Below are 27020 nucleotides of genomic sequence, written 5' to 3' on the forward strand. Positions count from 1 at the left end.
CCGGATTTCACTAAACAGTTTATGTTTGTTCGATACACGTGTAGACTCCAGCGAACTAGTGTATTCATCCAGCTGCATTTTCATCAAATTACGTATTTCTCACCCAATAAATCATCTTATTAGGTAAGTTGAAACAACTGAGTATTGATTTTCAGAATGTACGTCACAGAAGCATTGTTTTATTTTATAAGATTTTTCATAGCTGAGTTTTTCTTCTTAATAGCCAACAGGCACAGTGGAAAAAAGTGAGAAATAGCCTAACAATTGATCCTGTAAGAAGAAATGCAATGTAATATTTAATTTTAGACATGTGAATTGCAAAAAATTATTTTAAATATTTGTGCCAACAAAATGAACTGTTAAAAAAGTCAGTCCAGTGATATTTTTTATTTTGTGTGTTTCTTATGTAAATATAGCCATTTGACAACATAAAATTGAACTGTTTCATTCGGGATTCGGCAGTCCTAAGAGCGTGTTGATCAATCCCGTTGAGGGTGGCTTCATTTTGGGGTTTCAGAACATGGTAACCCTAGTTAGTCATATTACTTCTCTTTGTCCTCCGAAGGCAGTGACGTTACTAGCAGGGAGTCCCTGCCTGAGTATTCCTGGCGGTCTAGAAGACACAAAAGATTGCAGGCAGCAGCATGCACCACGAGTTGTTCCTCCCTGTGGCAGGAGGCAGGGATGGATGTTGTAGTCCGCTGGATTCTCCATCTCCTTCTCCCCTCTCTTCGGGCAGTCTCGCCAGAGGTCGGTGGGATTCGGATCGGCCCGAGTTCTCGTCACGGCTTTGGAAACAAGCTTTTAGTTGCCTGCTGGCTCGCCTGCCCTCGCTTGCCGTCATCGTGGGCTGTACAGTGCCTGTCAGTGTAGTGTTGTGTGCAGCACACGCTGAACTTGGGGGGACACACTTCTTTTGTTGTGAGTGTTGGTGGCCTTGGCGAACAAAGCCCTCTGGTACATAGTGTTTGTGCAGTGGTGTGCTTGTGTGAGAGATGCAGCACTAAGCGTGGTGCACGTCTTCTTTGGTGCAGCGGCCGGGCTCTGCTTGGCCCCCTCCCCCTTAAAAAAAACAAAGTCTGCTGGTATCAACGATTGACCGGCGGCTGCAGCAGCAGGAAGATCTTGGATCACGTCCATCGCATCACGCTGCATGGTGAGGACCACCGCAAAGTGCCCACCCACATCTAAACAAATCCTTCCTTTCTAACTTCTTCAGATGCTATTTTTAACCCTATGGTGGTGGCTTCTTTATTGTATCATGGTCTGCTTTTATTTTTCTTGCATCATGAATGGTATCTAACAGTGTTTCTAACAGGGTAGTTTTAAAACCCAGTCGTCTCGTGAGACTTGTAGGGTCCAGCAGACAGCAGTGAAGCATGAATCATGGTTCAAAGGAACACCGTTATACAAGTCTCCGAGAGAAGGCGCTGTATTGCATAGATCGCACTCTTTTGTTTATGCAAGTGCACACAAACATTTGCGTAAAATGTCAACATCGGGATTGCAAGGGTGCATTGTTTCAAGCTTTATTAACGCTTTCTACGTCCATTATCGAGCGTTTAACAGCTTCTTTATAGAACTCGTAAAATGCATTATGACCAATTCATATCGTATGCTGTTTACATATCATGATAGGTCTTGCCAGTATTAATGGTATCGTAATCTGACGTGTGTCCCTTTCTCGTTTACTCAGTGCTTGACTTTAACGTGGATTTCTGCCAGATATGAAGTAAATTATCAACAATATATCCTAATGGAAATACAAATAAAGATAAAGGAATTCATGGCATTTTGAAACGTGTAGTTATTTTTATAATCTGTTTATGACTTGTGATCTTAAGTACTCCACAACTAAACACACACCAAATAGTTCGGAACATTTTTATTACAAATTCGATTGTTGGTTGTGACGCAAAGAACTTTCGTTAATTTGTTTGACAGAGGTAGGTTTAAAAACAGATACTTTCTGAGACCAACTTGGCTGGTTCGATCCTGGTCCCATTCGGTGGTATTTGAAGGTGCTCAAATACGTCAGCTTCGTATCGGTCGATTTAAGAACTCCTGCGGGACAAAATTCTGGCACCTCGGCGTCTCTGAAAATCGTAAAAGTGGGATATGAAATGAACAACACTATTATTAAAAACACAGATTATTTAATACGGAAAATTTAAAATGTGCTTTACTTTTCTTGGCAAAACATGCGATACATATGTGAGTCAGGCGAGTGTATGATGGGGTAGAGTGAGAAATACTGTAACAATATAGATTTATTTTTACCAGAGTTTAGGCAGAAATGTGAAAACACTTGTTCCAAAAGACCAGTCAAACAGGCGAATCAAATACTTCATATGGCAGCGTAAAGTATGGATCATACGTTTCATCTTCAGCGGAACTAAGATAATTTGGAACAGTATCATCCCTCACCATACGACCGTGCATATTATTGGTTAGATAAACCATATCCAGTGATGGGTAAGCAGTAGAAGAAGAGGAAACTAATAATATAAAAACTACTTTTAAAAAGCTTCCTAAAGCCTTCATATTTTTAGAGAACTTCATAAATTTATGCTCATCCTTAGATTTGGGAAGGTGCATCCTTCGGAGACCTGATGTTCGAACTCCAACGGTTAATCTGACAATTGCCTGATAATGTTGTACGTTCAAGCTCAGAGCCGAATCTACTAACAGGCCCAAATAATTTGTCAAGTGGCCCAAAGATGTACAGACATTAAAGAAAATTGAACCTATAGACATATGTTTGTTGTGGGTATCTTCAGGGTTTGTATCCGCCTGGCAGGTGAATTATGTATTGGTAGACTAATAATTAAGTCTGATAAAATATTAAATGCGAGGAACTGCATGCGCTCATTCTTTCTTTTTCTTTTTTGAACTACTATACCAAGCTCATAATACGAATTCCCAGTAGACTTTCAAGAGTAGGCAGAAGCAACCAGACGCACATATTTGTCTTGTAGATTAAATATGTTTTGTTATTCCACTTCAGCATCATGTCAAGTTTTGTACATGGAAATGGTATATTTTAGTACTGTCTGATATCCTATGATATCTAGCATTTATCTCAGAAGTTTGAAAAGGACACTGTAGGAACAATAATGTACGCAGGGGGACGATTATCGGGTTTACCCTCACTCGCCACCCAGCATGAATTTCTTCGCTTTTAATTGAAACAGAATTATATAAAACATTATTAATTGAATCTCTTTGTTAGTGTCCCACAGCAGTCAATAATAATAATAATAATAATAATAATAATAATAATAATAATAATAATAATAATAATAATAATAACTACTTCACCGAGCTCAATAGCTGCAGTCGCTTAAGTGCGGCCAGTATCCAGTATTCAGGAGATAGTGAGTTCGAACCCCAGTGTGGGCAGCCCTGAAAATGGTTTTCCGTGGTTTCCCATTTTCACACCAGGCAAATGCTGGGGCTGTACCTTAAGGCCACAGACGCTTGCTTCTCACACCTAGCCCTTTCCTATTCCATCGTCGCCATAAGACTTATCTGTGTCAGTGCGACGTTAAGCAGCTTGCAAAAAAAAATATTAACTTCAGCAATTCAAACTATGTTAACCGAAGGCCTCAACGCTGACCACTCAGCCAATGAGACGAATAATAATAATAATAATAATAATAATAATAATAATAATAATAATAATAATAATAATAATAATCATATGCTCATTTACAAAACCCATACAGAAGAAGGGAACATAAAGCCAGAAAAGTATGTGCACATTTGAAGTGACTGACAGGTAAAGAAGAAAATTTTTCGTTTACTAAATACGCAGAACAGGACACCAGAAATTCTTTGTCTATGAGGCGTCCGTATGATGTGTACGAATGTCACTTCCTGGCGAGTGGAATACATCTGTCTTCACTTTAATTTCACTCAGGGATTTTAGGGCCTGAATAAACCAAGATTTCCTGAGTGATTCATATGGAAAGGACTTTTGGACACTGATAGGTCAGAATGCAAACGTATTTAACCAAGGCGCAAGAGTATCCTAGCCCGCACAACAGTTCTGCAATGAGATTTGCATAGATATTAGCGTTCTGAACTATCAGAACCCCTAAAATGTATGCAACTCGCCGACATCACTGTAGAACGATTAAATGGTACTTGCGCCTTGTTCAACTACGTTTGCATTCTAACTTCTCTGTGTCTAAAAATCCTTACCTTAGTGATTCGGATTCATTTCTGTACAACTTGAGGAGTTGACAGGGGCGTAGCGAGGGTAGGGGGTGTTACTGCGCGGGTTTTAGAATCCCCCCTTGGATTTTTTTACAAAAAGAAAATAAACATAAACTAAACAAAAATTCAGATACATAATTGTAAAACCAACAGATCTGTTGAATCTATTCTCTAAGAAGCCTCGAAAATTGGAATTTAGTTTGTAAACTAAACGTACAATTCGCTGTAAAACTGTTGAACTTCATTATATGGTTCTTGTTCTGTATTTTAATGTAGGATTTTGTAGTGTACTGCAATCTGAATATCAAGGACAAGTTATATATGCGCGCACCACATACACACCTTCACTACGTTCTATCGGCATTTTGTAACTATAACCCGCGCCCCCCGTCATCGGCCATCCTCGCTACGCTACTGGCAGTCGATGTCTGATGTTACGGGAAGGGACATGAATTGGTAGCAACTGGAGTAGATTACGTCACACCGACACAGATAGGTCATATGGCGACGATGGGATAGGAAAGGCCTAGGAGTGGGAAAGAATCGGCCGTGGCCTTAATTAAGGTACAGCCCCAGAATTTTCCCGATGTGAAAATGGGAAACCATGGAAAACCATCTTTAGGGCTGTCGACATTGGGGTTCGAACCCACTATCTCCCGGATGAAAACTCACAGCTGCGCGCCTCTAACCGCACAGCCAAGTCTCCTGGTAGAAGTATTTTACATATCTTTACAGTATTATGTGTTTAACTTCCCTTCACTTGCTATCAGTCTTAAGGTAATTTGAGTTACGATGCTGATATATTAGCTATGAAATGGCTTCTTCAACGTGCCAATAGTACGGGTACCTCGCATCTGTATGTTGAGTATTCAGCCCGAAGTTCGGTTTGATCCCCAACATCTCCATCCTTAAGTGTCATGGATGGCCTAGACGCCACTGAAGAGGCACTCTTTGAAAATGAGGAGTGAGGTAGTTTCCCGTTGCTTTCCTAACCGAGCCGAAGTTGTTACATATCAGTCTGCCAAGCCCACTAAAATGCATGCACCAACCGACGCTATGAACGATATTTTCACACAGTTCATAGCAGGGACTGCCTGCATCAACAATTGCATTACTAGCATCGCTCATATCTCAGTCACTTTCATATCGTCAAAGTCAAGACAGATCAATGAAAGTAACAAATATTATCTAGTCAAAAGACGAAGTGCACTGAAAACAACACTTCTCGCTAGCAAAGGCATTCTCGCTTAAAGCACTCTGAGCTAGAATATCAATACACGACCTACCACATAATTCCTATGGGCAATGAAAAGTCATCTCCGCACAGACCATGAAGGCCCTTGGAGGGGTGGAAGGTAAAGGTTTCCACTATCCGTAACCTCGCCACTTGATGGGGTTTAGTGGTTAGCTCTACGCCCGGCTGCATTTATCCCCCGGAATTAACATGATACTCATTTTTGGTGTAGGCCGAGTGAACCTCAGGGCCATGTACACCTCCGGAAGAGAAAATCTCGTTTCTTAAATGTTTCGCCTTCCTGACGGGGAATCGAACCCACGTCCTACCGGGTGAACCGAGCACTCTTTTACCGCCTGTGACAGGCAGCTCCTAAGGGAATTGATCCAACATCACGTGGGGTTCCCAGGTTGTCATCCATCCAAGTATTGATCACGCCCAATGTTGCTTTGTAAATAACTTTTATTTTATGCTATGTGGAACTTCATATGTTTAGGTGGAATTTTACTTTACTGTACTCAACTGATGATGATGACGATGATGATGATGATGATGATGATGATGATGATGATGATTGTTGTTGCTTATAGAGGCGTAACGTCTAGGTCATCGACTCCTTACTCAACTTCTGCCAACATAAAAGCGTACCATCAGAAAATCATTTTAATGTATATAAAAGTTACTTAAATACTTATCAGATGGCTACACTTCGTTATATGGCCGCCCGGCTTAGTTCCGCAGACGGTTGAGGCTTGATGTTCGAGCGTATTTGAAAGAACTCGAAAATGTCAGCCTCGTGTCGGTAAATTTACTGGCTCGAAAAAGAACTCCTGTGGTGCTAAATTCCGGCACATCGGCATCTCCGAAAACAGTAAATAGTTAGTGGGATTTAAAACCAATAACATTATTACTGTCATGTGGTCGACTAAATGTTGAATGATATAGATTCTCTCATGGATACCGGTAGCGTGGATTGTTTGAATGATGGGTCCTGAACTGAGCATAATGTGTTCATCTTATTTAAATAAAAACAAAGAAATTCAACACGAAGTCCGACTGCTTGGCTGAATGGTCAACGTACTGTTCTCCCGTTGAGATGGTTGTGGGTACGAGTACCAACTGGGGAGGAGTATTTCAAGTCTGTATAGTTAATTTCTCTGACTCGGGGACTAGGAGTGTTAGTTTGTCTTAGTATTAAGCGCACACGTTTTAGTGATAGATTTTTGTACTGTATTGAGGAGTAAGGAGGGAGCACTGCCGGTTCCGGTATTACTGCCAACTGAATAGAAATGAAATCTGAATTGAATCGATAATAGGATCGATTTATATGAATTTTCTAAACCTTTATTATCTTAAGCCAACAACTGTGTTACTCACGCATTATATAACATTTCTCGATGCGAATCTTGTTCCTAGCATGAATTCTATAGTTTGGCTTTGCTGTGTAAACAACAACAGTAAGTTACCAGTATGTGAAGTGTACGCCAGATGTCGCACAGTTTGTGTTTTAAAGGTTGCCAATATGAATCTCGAAGATAACCGAGGTCGACCGATTTAGCACTAGGGTGCGCATACTATACACGACTCTCCATCTACACACAACAATACCGACTTCCACAGAATCACGCAATAGTGATTACATCCCTCCACACAAGGTTCATTGAACCGTGAAACTGGGCTAAATCCGCACAAGTGGCCACCCCAAGAAATTTGGGAAAAATCCCAGGAAGAAAAAGAGGCAGAGGAATGGAAAATATTGTACGTCACATGGCCGACAATTTTTCTCGTATTCGTCTCGAAATGTATCTCAACTCACACGTAAAGCCTCGCACATGGCTTGCAACGTAAATAACAATTAGAGTAGTCGGTACTGATTTCCGCGGCAGGTCAGCCTGGAGTGTCGGAGGCTACGTTTTCTGGCTAGTCTGTTGTTTGCCCCAGTTCTTCTCTCTCCTCCAATGATCGATATACGATGAAGCAGACCCGGAAGCTCTAAGGATGAACTTAGCCTTGTCTCTCTATTGAACCGTATCGTGCGTTGAAAAGAGACATTGAAGTTTCGTCAGAAGTCCTAAAGAGTTACTTCAGAAATCAATAAACGGTAAATGATATGCCAGGTTGTCAATAATGCATCCTCACTATTAGACTGAAAGAGGTAGGTCACAATCTATGAGAAAGTTCGAGGCTTGGTTTGAGACCGTTCATAATCGAATATAAAACATTTAATACATAAAAGAACTGGCTGACGTATTGTTTAGACTGTATATCTTTGTGTTGAAATCTTAAAAGGACGCGTCTTCATAACAATGTCGGAAATGACAACAGTTTATGTTCATTGAATTTACAGTCATCTTCTACCACTGTTATGCCAACGGCATAGCCATGTTCAAGCAGTGATCCCGTGAGATCTCCAAAGTTAAGCAACATTTGGTGTGGTAACCAGGTCCTAGTAAGGATTTCTTTTCGGAGGAGGCCCAAAATATAATATTATTAGCTGGCTTGTTTCTAGCATTCAGTGAAATGATATGATCTGTTCAACTTGGCCCATTTGATAACCAAATTGGAAGTCGAAATTTACTGCTAACATGACTATTTTATGTAATACAGTATAAATCATACATATAAAATTAATATTTATATCAGCTTAAAAAAATTGACATTAGTTGATAGCCTATATGGAATATTTTCAATAAAACACCAAATCAAATATATACATTTGTCAGATATATTTTCAGTTTAATTTGGAAAGTATTTACTCTCTTAAAACCAGACTCCTACTTATATTGCCTCTGCTGCTGGCCACTACATCCGGAACCTCCTCATTTGTAAGTCGTATTGGATAGTGGACAGACATAGGAACAAGTTCAGAGTTTTATTGCCCATTTTTTCCGTAAGAAGATCTTTATTCTCATCATACAAAAGAATGAGTTTACACTTCAGCAGCTGAAATAGGCAGTGTTCATAATATACAGTATAATAATATTTTCTATCACACTTGTCCTAAACATTTTGCATTCCAGATGGATTTTCACTCTTGACACCATAGTAGACACACAGCTGTTAGTACTGACTCTGATGCTTTGTCTTCAGAGAGGAACTTCAATTTAAGTTATGTCTCTCCATCATCACAGGACGCCGGGCTGAGTGGCTCAGTCGGTTGAGATGATGGCCTTCTGATTGCAACTTGGCAGGTTCGATCCTGGCTCAGTCCGGTGGTATTTCAAGGTCCTCAAATACGTCATCCACGTGTCGGTAGATTTACTGGCACGTAAAAGAAATCCTTCGGGACTAAATTCCGGCACCTCGGCGTCTCCGAAAACCGTGAGAGTAGTCAATGGGTCTTAAAGCCAATAACAATATTAAAAAGAATATTATTATTATTATTATTATTATTATTATTATTATTATTATTATCATCATCATCATCATCACAGGACGAAGAATTTATGGACAGTAGGACTTCAGTCGATGTAGGATCTCGGTTTACTAAGTGATTGTTTGATTGTGAAAAGTAATGTTTATACTTTCAAACATTTGGAGGAATCTCGAGAGAGCATGGACCCCCTGGATCCCCGCTCTTGCTATGTGCTTGGTGGTAACCAATTGGATTGGTAGCCCACGAACAGCTGGCTAGGAGAGGAGGAAAAATGAGCTGGTAAACTCTGTCTGCGAATGGCCTAACTCTAGTTTGTAAACCTCCAGGGCTGCCTAGGGCAGTCGGCTTTTACATGATTCTGCTATAATGCCAGAGGCTCACAAGTTTTGATCGTGGAATGACAACCGCGGGATCCCATTTGAGTGTGGCATTCTTTTCCATTTGGGCCCCACCGAGCTGAGTGGCTCAGATAGTAGAGCGCTGGCCTTCTGAGCCCAAGTTAACGGGTTCGATCCCAGTTCAGTCCGGTAGTACTTGAAGGTGGCCTGTTTATTTATTTATTTATTTATTTATTTATTTATTTATTTATTTATTTATTTATTTATTTATTTATTTATTTATTTACATGCCCCTTAAAACATGGTCCACTTCAACTGGGCAACGTTACAGCGGTCTCTTTGCAAACCTCCGTGAATGAATAAGCATCTCAATAATGTTCTATTTACAACTCACTCCTTGGCTTCGTTTAGTTCTACACATCTCATTATTAATTTATTGAAAACTGAGTCCAGTCATCGTCGCCTTGCTCTCCCTCTACTTCTCTTACCATCCATGCTGAGTTCATTATTCTCCTAGGTAACCTATCCTCTGCAATTCGCTTCACAAGACCTTACCACCAAAGACACGTTATACGTACGGTACTGCTTCATCCGTCGAATTTATTCCTTAGCATTTATCTCCTCGTTCGCAGATTCGAATTGTAGCACACACACACACGTGGATTTGGCCCTGTTTTGCGGCTGGATGCCCCTCCTAACGCAACCCTATGTGGAGGGATGTAATCACTATTGCGTGTTCCTGTGGTGGTGGTAGTGTAGTGTGTTGTCTGAATATGAAGAGGAAAGTGTTCGAACAAACACAAACAGCCAGTCCCTGAACGAGAAGAATTAATCACACGCGATTAAATTCTCCGACTCAGCTGGCAGTCGAACCCAGGACCCTCTGAACCGAAGGCCTTAACGCTGACCATTCAATCAAGTAGTCCACGTAATTTATTTAGTGTCTTAATAAGCTACATTGTACTGAACTTGTAGACTTAGAAGGTAGAGGAGGAGCGCCTAGTTAACATCGTGAATGTACCTTCATTGGAAGCATGGAAACTGACTACGTGTTCGCTTACTTGATGCCGATGCTCTCTCTCTCACCCACGCTTGCAGAATAAAGTGCAGCTCTGGCGGTCACGATCCGGTACTGCGGAGCATGAAATGATGTCTGGAGTTTCCCCACGTTCTGGCTGTGACCATCTGCTGGCTAGTAACAAGTTCATGAAAGGGAAGCTACAGTACATCACGCGTCGAATGCATCCTATTATTTACCTCCAAACTTGTCCCAAGTGTTTGGAAGAAACTTGTAATCTACATGAACGTCTCTATTCATTACACTGGTACATTTCATTCTGAGCACCGAGCGAGCTTGCTGCGGGGGATAAAGGGTTCGAACCCCACAGTTGGCAGCCCTGAAAATGGTTTTCCGTGCTTTCCCATAATCGCCACAGTGAAATGCTGGGTCTGTACTTTAATTAAGCCCAGGGTCGCTTCCTTCCCAGTTTTTAGCCCTTTCCCAACACATCGTCGCCGAAAATGATAGGAAATAAAGGAATCATTATGAGCAATTACTGTGTCATCAGTTCTCCCGAACTGCCATCAACTGTATACTTGACTTTTCGACAGGTGGTTATAACCTGAATAACATTATGAACTTAACAGCAGGTGTATTCCAAGAGATCTGAGAGTTCAGAGTTTACTTAAAATCCACCATATCAACGGTATTCACAGTAAATAGTCTAAATAACGTATGCACAGATAATGCTGTTTTTTGTTGTTTTTTCACCGAGCGAGTTGACCGTGCGGTTGGGGGTGCGCAGCTGTGAGCTTGCATCCGGGAGATAGGGGGTTCGAACCTCACTGTCGGCAGCCCTAAAGATGGTTTTTGCCGGGCTGAGTGGCTCAGACGTTTGACCATTGTTAACCTCGGCACGTGATGGGGTAGAGTGGTTAGCTCTACGTCCGGCCGCCTTTGCCCCCAGGAATTAACCTGGTACTCATTTTTGGTGTGGGCTGAGTGAACCTCAGGGCCATATGCACCTCCGAAAATGGAAATCTCGTTTCTTAAATTTTACGACTTCCTGACGGGGATTCGAACCCACGTCCTTCCGGGCGAAAATCTCCGACCCCGGCCGGTAATCGAACCCAGGACCCGCCGGAACAAAGGCCAGCACATTTATGCCATACAGTTGAGGAGCTAATGAAGATGAAATGAATAATGATGGAAGGAATTGGCTCTGGCCTGTGAATAGGAACTGCCCCGGCATTTTCCTGGAAGTGAAAATCGGAAACCACGGAAAGCCATTCTCAGGACAGCCGACGGTCGGGTTCGAACCCACTCGCCTACCGAATGCAGAGCTTGATTCCATAGCCGTAACGCGTTGACACGCGCCGCCACTCCGCTCGATAATCTAGTGGCATTAAATATTATTATTCCTTTTGTATTTCATTGCACGGTTATAACAGAAATTCGCGCTGGAGTGATAGCCTCTTCTCGTCGTGTTTACCAGGATTATAGTGTATATGTTTGAAAGATGTATCGGGTCATAACAATACCTGCGACCTTTTGAACCAAGGAGAAGTATCTATATCACTCAACAAATAGTCCAGCAAGTGTATTTTCATTGGGCTCCTCGGACATATATAAAGACGAGTGAAAGAAGGCAAGAAAATCTTGGTTGATCTCGAACAGAAAGTGAAGTGATTAGGATCCGTTATATGACTGTGATTCATCGGAACGAAGGAAAGACGATGTTGTAATACACTTGCACTCAGCGTGCTACTTCCAAGGACAACTTATCATATTCTCTCTCGTCCGAGGTCTAGGGGTTTGCTTCCCACCCTATTGCACTGGCTTCAGTTTTCAACGAATGACATGCGCATAGCCCCAACATTGATTTTCCCTAGTACCTACTGTATTTTATCTTTTATTTTATTTTTTATTTTGTACAATTGGCTTTACGTCGCACCGACACAGATAGGTGTTATGGCGACGATGGGGTAGAAAATGCCTAGGAGTGGGAAGGAAACAGCCCCAGCATTTGCCTGGAGTGAAAAGGGGAAACCACGGAAAACCACCTGCAGGGCTGCAGACAGTGGGGTTCGAACCCACTATCTCCCGGATGCAAGCTCACAGCGCCCCTAACCGCACGGCCAACTCGTCCGGTCACTAGGTGAATGCCAGATTAGTTCCAAACTCCACCGCTGCCTTCCTAATCTTCTTCTTCTTATTATTATTATTATTATTCTGCCGATTTTTTCGCTCCTGGTAGGGTTGCAGATGCAAAGCGTGTCGCATCTGTGGACTTGACCCTGTTTTACAGCCGGATGCCCTTCCTGAGTTCAACCCCATATGGAGAAATGTATTCACTATTGCATCCTTCTCTGGTAGTAAATATTATGGTGAATTGGGTGTATATGACGAGGTATACCTTGCGAGAAATACAGGAGAATTAATCAAACACGGCTGAAATCGCCGAGTCGCCCGAGAATGGAAACCACGATCCTCTGAAACGAAGGTCACGACACTGACAATTCAGCCAAGACAGCCGGACGACTTCTTTCGCAATCTTATAATTTCTACACAGTATAAAATAAAGTCCATGATCCTGTCTGTCTGTCTGTCTGTCCGTCCGTCCGTCTTGACCATACGGTTAGGAGCACGCAGCTGTGAGCTTGCATCCGGAAGCTCACAATAAATTTCTTATGCTGCAGTTTGCAGTAAAAACCGTCAAACTTACAGTAAAAACAGCTTTTTAATTAATCCTTATCAAAATACGGAAAAATGACTGATGTATACAAGGTCAAGTCCTCGGTAAAATGTAGCCAGTTACCTTAAATTCATAACTGCTCACGAGCGAAGCCGGGACAGGTAGCTAGTCTACGTAAAATACATACATCTGTGCAAATGCCTTAACCCGACAAGTTTTCTGGTAGACTTCAAACTAAGTATGCATGATGGATGCGTTAGGACTAATAAATATTATATATATATATAATTCGCTGGGGCCATCAAGGACCACGTTAAGTCTTGTTGCATTTGACACTGAATATTTATTTATTTATTTATTTATTTATTTATTTATTTATTTATTTATTTATTTATTTATTTATTTATTTATATTGCACTCTTTCGTGATAATATTATTCGTGCAATTGTACAGATTTTAGAAAATCAAAGCACAATAAACCTTAATTTACACTACATTTCTACGTAGAATTTGAACCCATAAATTTCCGATCAGTTCCAGTCGTAGCCATCACCACCACCTTCTGCGTAGTCTTGTAGATATTGGTCTTAACATCCAACTTCTTTAGTTCTTCCAACAGAGTTTTAGGTATAACAGCTGTAAGATATTCGATTGGATGATTGACACAAATATCACCTCTTCATAGTCTTTGAATATGCTCCACCAATGGTGTGTACTTGTTTATTCTTTTCGGTATACTTTCCATGGAGCTTCCCGCCGGTGTTTGGGACAGCTATGTCGATCAGAGCGGCACGTTTTGTTTTCTTCTCTAACACCACTATATCCGGTCTGAGCTTGCATTCGGGAGATAGTCGGTTCGAGCCCCACTGTAGGCAGCCATGAAGATAGTTTTCTGTGGTTTCCCATTTTCTTACCATGCAAATGTACCTTAATTAAGGCCACGGCCGCTTCCTTCCCACTCCTAGCCCTTTCCTATCCCGTCGTCGCCATAATACCTATCTGTGTGGGACTGTGTCTGAACTGTAGTTGACGGGTTCAATCTCGGCTCTTTCCAGTGGTGTTAGAAGGAGCATAGATGTGCCAGTTTCCTGCCATTAGATTCATTGGCACGTGAAAGAACTCCGGCAGGATAAAATTCCGACACCGAAAGAAACTTACTTCGGTTATCTGCGTATTTCTTGGATTACTAAAGGTACCTTGGCTAATCTGGGTTTCAAGGGAAGATTTATTGCCGTAAGCCTTTGTTGAAGCGATATGAATTCTCCAGTAAAATTTCAAACAAGGAATGCTAGCAACTAAGTACTTGGACTAATTATACTCCCCGCCGATACCTCCAAAAGTATTACTCCGCGACACTTGTGTAAAACAAACCGAGAATGCTACTCATGAATGATAATGCACAGCCTGTTTCCAGTCATTCGACCGCGTCAGGAATGGAATGAATGAAGCCCCATCTAGCGGCGAGGATAGGAATTGTGCCGGCTGCCTGTCGCACTCCTCTGTGGCAATGGAATGAAGTATGACAGGGAAAACCGCAGTAGCCGGAGAAAAGCCTGTCCCGCCTTCGCTTTGTCCAGCACAAACCTCACATGGAGTGACCGGAATTTGAACCACGGAACCCAGCGGTGAGAGGCCGGCGCGCTGCCGCCTGAGCCACGGAGGCTCTACTCATGAGTACCCAACCAGAATTCAGAGTAAACGTGATAGATAAAGACACGTTAGGATTTAAATTCTGTCGAGTGTACAAATTGCGTTGCTACAGTGAAGGACACACTCATGCATACCTTCTGTAAGATATATTTGTGTAAATAGTTATATGGCTAACGATAATCAAGGAAGAGGACCTCGATGGTATTTCTACAGTGTGTTCTTAGCGTGCTATACGTGAGAACTGTGTAAGTAGGATTATAGGGGTTTCTGTCTCCTATCCCGTAAGTTTCTACTGTTGTGAATATTTTTGAGATTTATTGCTGCTTCCAACTTAAGATCCCAGGCTCACGTAATCGATCACAGTTGAGGTAGAAGATTTTTTTCAGGGTGAACGAAGACTTCTCATTCCCCAGCATAATTCTTGACATATCAATGATCTCTAGTGGTGCATTAAATTGCTCACCCGATTAAATTAACTACACCTCAAAAACCTTCATTTAACAGTGGTTTAATCTGTCCGGCTCCTTAGCTGAATGGTCAGCCTACTGATCTTTGAAGTAGAGACCCCAGGTTCGATTCCCGACCTGGGGAGGATTTGAGCTGTGTATGTTCTCTGGCTCGGGAATTGGATGTCTACAAAGTGTCACATAAGACATCCTCAGCATAGAGTTGCCGTCGAGAAAGGCATCCGGTGGTAAAACTAGGTCAAATACAAAACAAATACCAACCCCAATAAATTGTGAGAACAGGGCTAGAAATATGAAAGTGGTTTAACGTCACACTAACACACACAGTTTTTTGTCGATAGGATAGAAAAGGGTTAGCACTAAAAAGGAGGTAGCCATGTCCTTAATTAAGGTATAGCCCTAACATTTGATTGAAGTAAAAATGTGGAAGCAACGGAGAGCTGTCTTCTAGGCTGCCAAAGGTGGGGTTCGAGCCTACCATCTCTGGACTACAAGCTAAAAGCTATACGCCTCGAGCCACGTTGCCAGCTTGCTTGTTTATTATTATTATTATTATTATTATTATTATTGTTGTTGTTGTTGTTGTTGTTGTTGTTGTTGTTGTTCCACGTGTAATGCATTTACTCTCGCGTTTACGGAACCATGAAACAAAGAACAACGTCGAATAGTACCAATACATCAAGTAATAATACGATGCCTGTTAGTATTATAGCTGTGAAATAAAAGTATGACTGAGTTTAAAGTTGTAGATACAACACTATGATGAAGTACAAGTCGTTCAGAATGTCGAGGCCCCGACAACCCCAGACGTGACTCGAATTACTTTCTCCCGCGCTCAGCCGCTTACCTAACTTGACCCCGGCGATAGCCCACTATACGGAGCCTCGTTCGCTCTCTGTCTTCTGCTGATGCTAGCTGTACACAAACGAGAGCCTTTAATTTCTCTTCGCAGAGGTCTGGGAGTCTGAATTAACCGCACTGGCCACTCCTGGACTAAACAGTACTGGGATGGATTGCGAGTCTGAGCGTAGCCTGTCATTACTTCCAATTACACACGAGTTTCCAGTACGGTTCCTTAGCTGAATGGCCAGCGTAGTGACCTTCGGTTCACAAAACCTCGGGTTCGATTTTCAGCTGGGGCAGGTACTTTAGCCACGTTTGGTTAATTCCTTTGTCTTACTACACATCTTCATTTACATGCAGTAGATCACATCAGTCCGCCTCTGTGGTGTAGTGGTTAGTGTGATTAGCTGCCACCCCCGGAGGCCCTGGTTCGATTGCCGGCTCTACCACGAAATTTGAAAAGTGGTACGAGGACTGGAACGGCTTCCACTCAGCCTCAGGAATTCAACTGAGTAGAGGGGGTTCCGATTTCCTCATCAGCCATCCTCCAAGTGTTTTTCCGTGGTTTCCCACTTCTCCTCCAGGCAAATGCCAGGATGTTGCCTAAAAAGACCATGGCCGCTTCCTTCCCACTCCTATCTCTTTCGTGTCTTCTCATCGCCATAAGACCTATCTGTGTCGGTGCGACGTAAAGCCAATTGTAAAAAATAATCTGTGATTTTTGCTTCGTTTCTTTTTGATATTTTAGTTGGCGTGCCAAGTTCTTAATTACTTTCAGGATTAAAAATAAATGAAATAGCTGTCCCCTAAATCCATTGCTACCGACATACTTTCAGATGTAATTGATGTCAGTATCACCAAAATGTCACTATTCAATTGATGTTCGACTGTCTTACTGAGATTATACAGTTGTGGCATGAGATCCGCGTGGGACTGGGATCCGAACCTGCGACCCTTGGCTTACTTCTCCTGACTGATTTATCCACCCACTGCTCTAGTCGAGGCCAAGCTGTTGAAAGGCAGACAAGCCACTGGACTAGCTTGCTCTAAGTTTCCTAATGCTCTGCAGTACCCCGCCCATAAAGCGGCCGACTTGCTCAAATGGCCGCGTGTTAATATACCGTACGTGACGCTCGATAACCATGCATTTCCTTGTTTCACTTGCCCTGCCTTACTAGTTACGATACGGTAGGTGATGAAGGTTGATCGAGGTTGAAGTTGTAGTAAACAACAAACACACTCTCGTTTATTTTGTTTTGTTTAATGTTAGAGGCATGGATATCATTTTGGTGCAGATGGTTTGAAGAGAAAGAACAGCTGGTCAACTATCCTTTCTTAAGGCTTACCAGAAGTGAAAAGGAAGAAAAGGAGAGGGCACATAAAATACCGGTAAGACCACATAGGCGACTGCCCTTCGTGCTGATCAGTAGTGATTGATTGACTGATTGATTGATCGATCGATCGATTGATTGTTGCTGTTATAATCAGCAAAATAGCCTTTGTTTGTCTACTGCCTTATCGGTAGTATGACTATATACAATTACCACTATCTTAATTAAGGCTACGGCCGCTTCCTTCCAACTCCTAGGCCTTTCCTGCCCCATCGTCGCCATAATACCCATCTGCGCCGGTGCGACGTAAAGGAGACATGTCGTAACATACGTCAGGGTGGCGGGAGGGTGACACCTAGGGTCAAAACAAAGAAAATGTGACCCTATAAACATAGATGTCCTACAAGGGTTTTTATATTGAGGTACATGCGTTACAGATGGCCACTAAAATAATGACGCTTTGTCCGGTTTGTTCACCGACGAGGCCACACTGAGAAGTGATGGCATCTTAATGTTGCATAACGTACACACGAGGACAGTTAAAAAAACCCACGGTACCATTGTCGCTAATCTTCAACGGCGCTTTGGACGCAATGTGTGGTGTGGCATTATCCATGATCAACTTATCGATCAATACATGCTACCCCGATGAATGTAGAGACCAGCTTATCTCACCATATTGGGGGAAAGTTGCCTGTACTAGTGGAACATGTGCCCCTAGCATTTAGCCACACCACGGCGGTGGGTCCAGCCTCGAGATCCATTGTACTGGCCGCCCCGGTCTCCTGACCTTAATCCACTGGACTTTTATCTGCTGGGACATATGAAATGTGTGGTATACGCTGCTACGGTTAACAATATCATACCGGGCGAGTTGGCCGTGCGGTTAGGGGCGCGCAGCTGTGAGCTTGCATCCGGGAGATAGATGGTTCTAATCCCACTGTCGGCAGCACTTAAGATGGTTTTCCGTGGTTTCCCATTTTTATACCAGGCGAATGCTGGGACTGTACCTTAATAAAGGCCACGCCCGAAACCGACGATGACGCCATAATGTGATGTAGGCCTATAAGAGATGGTATTTTTTAAAATTTGATTTACGTCGCACCGACACAGATGGGTGGTATGGCGACGATGGGATAGGAAAGGGCTAGGAGTGGGAAAGAAGTGACCTTGACTTTAATTACGGTACAGTCCCATCATTTGCCTGGTATGAAGATGGGAAACCACGGAAAAACATTTTCAGATCTTCCCACATTGGGATTCTAACCCACTATCTCCCGAATGAAAACTCACAGGTGTGACCCTAACAGCACGGCCAACTATCTCGATAGAAGGCTTATGGTGGGGAGTGAGGTAGTTTCCCATTTCTGTCCTCACAGTAATAAAAATAAGAAGAAGGAATATAAGTAAAATACCGGTTAACTGTTCTTGAATAACTGGTCTTAAAAATGAACCCCCCTCCCCCACGTGCTTGGAAACCCTACTTATAGAGTTGACGTCGGGAAGGGCATCCGGCAGTAACACAGAACCAAGTCCACATGCATGACACAGTTGGCACTCACGACCTCACCAGGATGTGAGAAGAGAGGCACAAGATGAAGGTGAAGACATAGTTGCCTATATGCCAATTCGTTTCTACCCAGCGGTTTCATAATCGCGTCACAATTATGTAAGAAAACCTAATTCTTTTTAGGCCCACGCATATCACTGCACTCCACCCGCGCCCTTCCCACTCATCCCGGGACCTTGTCGGGCTTTCTCCGACATAAACTGATCTGCGCCTTTCACCACTCTCTCACCACTCATTGTGTTCTCTGAACCTGTGTGGCATTTCCTGGCTCAGCGAACATTTTCAGCCTGAAAATTTTACTGTAATTAACATTTAATTTAAATTTGAAGCTCATTACATCATTATAGAAAGTTAGCCTTCAACTATCATTGAAGTGAAGGGGAACTAAAAGTTATCAGACCGAAAACATCTTCTTTACTAATTTCACTCAAAAGCTAATGGAAATGGTGTACACTAATTACAATGAAACAACATGTTATGAAACTGTATTATAATTCATCAAATCCATCCATTCTTGTGCACATAAACACGTAACCTCAGACGTCAGCAAGGTAGATGAACTAGACGTCTACACTTAGTTTTTCTTGGAATTATGTTAACACTAGGGTAATTATACTCAATGAGGGATTATAGGTTGGGTCTATGCGATCACTGTAATGCCTATTGCTCACGGTAAAATGTTTCGTAAAATATTCTGTACAATTAATTTTATAAAAATGTGTTCAAAACAAGTTGTGTTGCTCACGGTAAAATTATTTTATAAAATCCGTGGAAGCATCAGAATGGCCATCTATGAACTCACTTCTGAACTAAGATGTGTATGTGCTGCCATCTATTAATAAACTTTAAAACTAAGGATCAGCTGTTCTCAACGAGCTAGTTGTTCTACTTACAGTGTTTTTGAGAGTATGGCTCCAACAAACAAAGCAAACCTTGCTGCTGTTTTAGCTGCAATTATATGTTGTACAGTGGTAAAAAGGGAAGAAGGTCTAGAAACAAGAGATGAACGAGTCAGTGCTTATTCCAGATGTCTTGTCCGGCGCCATGGCTAAATGGTTAGCGTGCTGGCCTTTGGTCACAGGGGTCTCGGGTTCGATTCCCGGCAGGGTCGGGAATTTTAACCATCGTTGGTTAATTTCTCTGGCATAGGGACTGGGTGTATGTGTTGTCTTCATCATCATTTCATCCTCATCATGACGTGCAGAACCGGGCGAGGTGGCCGTGCGGTTAGGGGCGCGCGGCTGTGAGCTTGCATCCGGGAGATAGTGGGTTCGAATCCCACTGTCGGCTGCCCTGAATATGGTTTTTCCGTGGTTTCCCATTTTCACACCAGGCAAATGCTTGGGCTGTACCTTAATTAAGGCCACGGCCGCTTTCTTCCCACTCCTAGGCCTTTCCTATCCCATCGTCGCCATAAGACCTATCTGCGTCGGTGCGACGTAAAGCCACTAGCAAAAACGACGCGAAAGTCGCCCACGGGAGTCAAATCGAAAGACCTGAACTGGCGAGCCAAACATGTCCTCGGGCACTCCCGGTACTAAAAAGCCATACGCCATTTCATTTCCAGATATCTTTGGCCGGCATTGAAGCCCCTAACAGGTAGGCAGACCCGCATTACACTCTTGGAACTATGATTTACTGTACTGTACAGTATAAGATCGCTCCGACGTCATACACGCGTGTTGTAAATAATAATAATAATAATAATAATAATAATATAGGTTTTACGTCCCATTGACTAAGTGTTTGTGATTTTCGAAAATGTTGAGGTGTCGGAATTTTGTCCCGTATGAGTTCTTGTACGTGCCAGTGAATCTACCGACATGAGGCTGACGTATTTGAGCACCTTCAAATACCTGGGGACTGAGCTAGGATGGAATATTTTAAGTTGGACTCAGAAGACCAGCGTTCTACTGTCTAAGCTACTCAGCCCAGCACCGTCGTTAGTGCACAGGCAACTTCTAAAATGTGCATGATCTGCAAGAAAATTTTTCTTTTTACAATTGTAGAATTTGAATCTTGGTGACTCAGTGGATTACTTCGGTGGGGAGATGGTGACGATGTTGTGATGCTGTTAGGTTGGTTTGATTGTTCTCCTGGAGTCAGAACACTTAAAGATGCTGGCACATAAGCATGGCACATACCTTTTCAATACATTTATTTTTCTATTTCATGTACTTCTGTTTCCCAGATCATTATGAAAATCGGAATATGATATGGGAATTTCTCTAAGCCAAATAATCATGATACATCTAAAGTAACACAACCTAGTACTATTTTTCTATAGGTTTTAAGGAGGCCTACACTTTTTTCAAAAAATCTGAGGTCTCATTTCTGGTTTGATGTGCGAATTATTAATGAAGAAATATTTATCAAAACTGCGATTTTAAAATTCCAACAACTTTGCATTTTATGAAAAAAATAATTTATAGCAGTTAATTTTCAATATGGCTTGCCATATATTATCGGAAAAGTAACACACTCATTTTGGACTTCTTGACATTTCAGAAATAAATGGAACGCCTTTGGAAAGAATTAACTAGTAGAATCTTCTTTTTATTATTCTTCTACGGCATTTCCCACATCTTGTGGGGTCGCGGGTGCTAATTGTGTCGCACATGTGGATGCCCTTCCTGACGCCAATCCTATAACAGAAATGACGTACGTAGTAGATTGTATTTAAAATTATTTTCATTGAGCTAATTTTTAAACACCCAGTACGAAATTAGGCTGTGCTATTTTAGATTTATCCTTATTATTTGCTTAAGATATTCACAATAACTCTTTGGCAAGTGGAATTACATGAAATAGAATTTTGAAATGTATTGGAAAGCATAAAATGTGTTATGCTCACTCCCCATTACCCTTCAAAATACTGCACATAAATAAGCTAAAATCACTTCGGGAAAAAAGAAAGGAAAGAAGAAAATGTCCTTCATCTTCAGCGTCAAAATAGGCTACAGATACTATACACTCATTAACAGGAAATAAAAATCTTGAAAGACAAAAATAAACTGTTAGGTACGAAATAACTTATTAACCGTCAAGAATACTAACTACATTCTTTATGGTAATTTTAAAGTATACACGAGTTTAGAAGAATACTCTATTAAATGTAATTATGAATGGACCAATTAGATGATGAGAGCGAAGGAACTGTTGTAAATGTTGCAACAAACATTTTATGCGAGGCATTAAAGGTGCTTGCGGTTGAGGGACTCTCTGGACTGCGGTAGGCGGCCCTCTCACTTAACATTCAGCAAGCACGTCTAATAGAGCGGCCGACAGTTCCATCTCATCCTCGCCCGAAATTGGTGGCTTCCGGCTACCGCTCGTTCGCTCCTACTAAATCATGTTTGTTGGCCACTCTGCTCGATCTCTTCTTGCCTGCAGATCAGGTTTCACAGAGTATAAGCCCCTCTGGCGATTTCGGCTAACTTGCGCCAGACCGGGCCACGAGGAACACCTAACGCGCCGACTATGCTACACCTCAGCATTAAAGAAGTACCCGCTTAATTACAACCGCTCCATCCCGTTGATGGCATAATACGTGCTCGTGGTATTTCTGAACAGGAAATTGTTGGTCCTTAAAATTCTTTATAGGCCTATCTGTTGGTATGGATCCCTTCCTTCCTTGCAATGTATTGAACCCGACACTTTTCCCTATAATACTAATACAGTGGAACAGTAGTCGCCAGATTTAGGCTTTCTCAATTAAGTATTTTTCTTAGTCTTACAAGGTGCAAAAGTCTCGTGGTCCACATTCAAATATTATCTACTATAACATGTATTATTATTATTATTATTATTATTATTATTATTATTCTCCCACGTCTTGGATCGTATTTTTAACACGTTTACGGCCCTTGCAGACCACAAAAAGCACCTGTTACACATTTTTATAAGCCTTCTTTGTGGTCCAGTATCATTGCATTCTCTGTCTGGCAGTCTGTCTCCTTTCCACTGTGCAACCGCTGTTCTGCTGTTCTTCTTCACGAAAGCCCTTGAAGTTATTGATCAACTGAGGTAAAAAGAAAAATGGTCAACGGCCTCGATGGCGGAAGAGGGAAAACTCCCAACGGCACAGAGGGGAGGAAGAAACAGTTCTGCTGCCCAGTTCTAATGACCGTGAGAGCAATCTGTCCACCAAATGAATACGAAGTAACAGTATGCGTGATGGACACGCCTCTTGTGTCATATATTATTGGCTGATTTTTGAACAACTTATAGCTAGCTTAAGAGCCTCCGTGGTTTAGGCGGCAGAGCGTCGGTCTCTCACCGCTGGATTCCGTGGTTCAAATCCCGGTCACTCCATGCGAGATTTGTGCTGAACAAAGCGGAGGTGGTCTCCGAGTACTTCGGTTTACCTGTCATTTTTCAATCCAGCAACACTCTCCAATATGTCATTTCATCTCATTTGCCAGTCATTAATCATTGCCCCAGAGGAGTGCGACAGGCTTCGGCAGCCGGCACAATTCCTATCCTCGCCCTAGATGGGGGCTCATTCATGCCATTCCTGATCCCGTCGAGTGATTGGGAACAGGCAGTGGATTTTCATTTATAGCTAGGTTCTTGCGCGTTCTTACCCTAAACTTAAATATGTTCATGAAAATCTATCTATCCATTTTCCCGTGATGCTGTTACAGACAAACCGACAGAGATAAAAATTAAACTGAACCTTACATAGATCATTATTTTTCCTATCCGGTATAAAAGCTAAGTATCAGATTGGTATTCAAAAGGTACAAACCGAAAGGTGATTTTTATTATTTATGCCGTTCCTTCTTAATTATTTTTTAGGTTACTCGAATAACCCGCTCACCAATAATCGGATGCCGGGCTGACTAGCTCAGACGGTAGAGCGCTGGCCTTCTGAGCCCAACTTGGCAGGTTCGATCCTGACTCAGTCCGGTGGTATTTGAAGGTGCTCAAATACGTCAGCCTCATATCGGTAGATTTACTGGAGCGTAAAAGAACTCCTGCGGGACAAAATTTCAGCACTCGGTGTTTCCGGAAACCATACAAATGTAGTTAGTGGAACGTAAAAGAATCAAAAACATTAAAAGAAATAATTGAATAATCGAAGCCTCCGTGGCTCAGGTGGCAGGGCGCCAGCCTCTCACCGCTGGTTTCCGTGGTTCAAATCCCAGTCACTCCATGTGAGATTTGTTCTGGACAAAGCAGAAGTGGGGCAGGTTTTTCTCCGCGTACTCCGGTTTTCCCTGTCATATTTGATTCTAGCAACACACTCCATTATCATTTCATTTAATCTGCCAGTCATTAATTATTGCCCGGCTTCGGCAGCCGGCACAATTCCTATCCTCGCCGCTAGATGGGAGCTTCATTCTGTCCGTTCCTGGTCCTGTCGAATGACTAGAAACAGTCTGTGGGTTTTGATTTTCTTTATTCAATTGAATATATAATGGGAGTTTACTGTAATGCTTCTGAAGAATAACTAACGGCATCGCACTCACGTACGTGTAACTCTTGGTGAGGTGAGGGTCTCGACATGTACTTATTTTAGTCTGGTCGATGAGGAAGTACGACGGAGAGAGATTAGGCAGGAAGTGAATGGTCAGTGATGAATAGGTCGGTAGCCGCAGACGGCCTGTTACACACCGCTTGCCTTAGTATGTTGCAGAACGTGCCTAGAGGGTGTTTGCCCTCGCTTGACTCATGCTTGGGGGGTGGGGACATCATTCGTAATGCTCTTCCCAGCTCTTTGTTATAAGGCAAACTGTCCGTTGTTCCCCCTCCTTATTCCGGTGTACAGTAAGTCCGTGGATAAATGCCACACGTCGTAAAAGACATCTTTATCTTCAGGTTTTTCACTGGCAGGATTTGTGTTAAATGTGTGAACCACGGTTAAAAATAAAGTAGTACTGTCTTGAGATTTTTTCCTTCTACAGAGGTATACTTTATCCGCAGGATGGTACAGCTGGTTTAACTCCTGGTGTTGTAAACCTAAGATATCGGGTTTGATCACGTCTCAAATTGGTTGCACGCACATTTACTAGAGGCGATACGTGACAACTTTGCCAGCATCTCTGAGAATCATTAGTCCCTCGGCGTGTTAAAGCTATCATTACATGCAATAATAGACCTAAATATAATAATAATAATAATAATAATAATAATAATAATAATAATAATAATAATAATAATAATAATAATAATAGCAAATACCACAATTCTTGTAGAGGTGGGCGGCAAAGATTCAAATCCCGAACAGTTCACGAGAGAATTGCCACACACAATTTGAGGCTCCACGATACCAGCAGTCAAATAAAGTGACTAGTTTGATTGCTTTCTCAACTGTTGTAGATTGTGAAGGGGATCAGATTGCAGGAATTTTGGTCTCTGACGGAGCCCTTTACGGTACGGCTAAATCTACTGATCTAGGCCTGTCGATTTTCACCACACTTAAATCCCAGCTGACTGTGCTGGGATTTGATTGCAGTAAATTCAACATAGAAGGCGACTCCCCAATCTCCGATCCTGAGCATCTGTTCAGAGACAGACGAATAGAGAGACAGACAGATGAAGTGAATTGGCTGCGCGGTTCGAGTCATGTGAGCATCCATTCGGGAGAAGACGTGTTCGAATCCCACTCTCAGTAGCTCTGAAGATGGAATTCCATGGTTTCTAATTTACAAGCCAGCCCATGGCCACTGCCATGCCAGTCATAGCCTGTTTTCATCCTTACGACGCCCAAAGCCTTCGATGTGTTAAACCAGTAGGAAAATAACCACACACTGGCTAAAAATGAAATCTCAACTCCAAGAAGACATTGGAATGCAATTTAGGCTGAGCAATTGTCTAGGTAACATTACTTATTTGATGAAAGTTTCCAGGTCACAGGTTCATGTATGCGCGAGGAGAGAAGGCATGTGGCGCGGTGGTACGTTAATAACCGCTGCAGTCGCCGCGATTTTGAATGCAAGCATGCAAACGTGTGTGAATTGTGTCGTAGAGATGTCGTATGGTGTTCCACGTCTGTCGCATTTGGTCAGTCGAATCAGCAACGGTTTAAGCTGGTATTGAATGACGCTGGATTTGTCGTCACATAATGTCCCATACGTACTCAGTGGGCGAAAGGGCTTGGTGATCTCGCAGGCAGAGGCAACTGGTCGACACTCTGTACAGCAAGTTGGGTGACAGCGGAGGAATGACGTCGAGCGTTATCCTGTTGAAGCCGGCCACATGGTATAGGGGTAGCGTGCCTGCCTCTTACACGGAGGCCCCGGGTTCGATTCCCGGCCAGGTCAGGAATTTTTACCTGGGCCTGAGGGCTGGTTCGAGATCCTCTCAGTATACGTGATTAGAATTGAGGAGCTATCTGACGGTGAGATAGCGGCCCCGGTCTAGAAAGCCAAGAATAACGGCCGAGAGGATTCGTCATGCTGACCACACGACACCTGGTAATCTGCAGGTCTTCGGGGTGAGCAGCGGTCGCTTGGTAGGCCAAAGCCCTTCAAGGGCTGTAGTGCCATGTGGGGAGGGGGTTATCCTGTTGAAAAACACGTCCTTCAATACAGCGTTTCTAGCACTACTCTTCGTCGACTAGCGCGCAAATTTGAATAAGAGTAATCTTTCAGATGTGCAATTTCGTTTACCTAGCACAACTCCTGCTTGGTGTTGGGATTTTATTTTGCGTCAGTGTCACTGATCTCTATACCTGGATGGCTGGTAGCGTGGGTAGCAGTAAGCCGAATAGAAGATGACTGGCGTACTAAGATGGCAGCGAGCGCACGGTGCAATAGACCACGAGGAGCGCGCTTGCTTTGTTTATGCTTAGTTCAGTGACGCCAGGCCTCTTGATTGTAGTTCCACGAGTGTTCTGTGCTGTGTTATTGCAAAGTAAATAGTAGTGTATTTTACGAATTTAGGTTCGTTGCCTTGTTGTATACTTGTGGATTACAAGATTCAATTTAAATATGTATGTGTTTATCTGAAATATGAATGAAGAAACATTCTACGGGGTATTAACATACCGCAGTGTTCAGCTTATGGATGTACAAACAGAACCGATCAACAGAAGGAGAAATCATTTCATCGGGGAGTTTTATACTGTACCTAAGAATCTTCCTAGGGTAGTGTTTTGAGTTTTAGGTTTATTGTATCTTATTTCGCATATTCCGGGAGCAAAATGGCAATTAATTTTTGTAGGTTTCCTTTCTCGAGACCCGAACATCTAAGATCATCGATTAGGAGTATCAGGCGGGAGAATTGGGAGCCTTCTAAAACAGCTGTTCTCTGCTCGGATCACTTAGAGGAAAACTGTTTTGATAGAAA

At 42.5% G+C, this 27020-nt stretch overlaps 1 protein-coding gene across 1 annotated transcript in view; it reads left to right on the forward strand.

Moving 5' to 3' along the window:
* The first annotated feature begins 851 nt into the window (after positions 1-851).
* The window catches only part of LOC137500498 (uncharacterized), a 208515-nt gene continuing 182346 nt past the window's right edge, over positions 852-27020 (forward strand). Inside the window, exon 1 of the mRNA XM_068227407.1 lies at positions 852-1156. The gene's annotated coding sequence lies outside the window, so the exon portion shown is untranslated. The remainder of the gene's footprint in view (positions 1157-27020) is intronic.

This window comes from Anabrus simplex, chromosome 4, assembly GCF_040414725.1.
Source record: "Anabrus simplex isolate iqAnaSimp1 chromosome 4, ASM4041472v1, whole genome shotgun sequence".
Taxonomy (NCBI): Eukaryota; Metazoa; Arthropoda; class Insecta; order Orthoptera; family Tettigoniidae; genus Anabrus; species Anabrus simplex.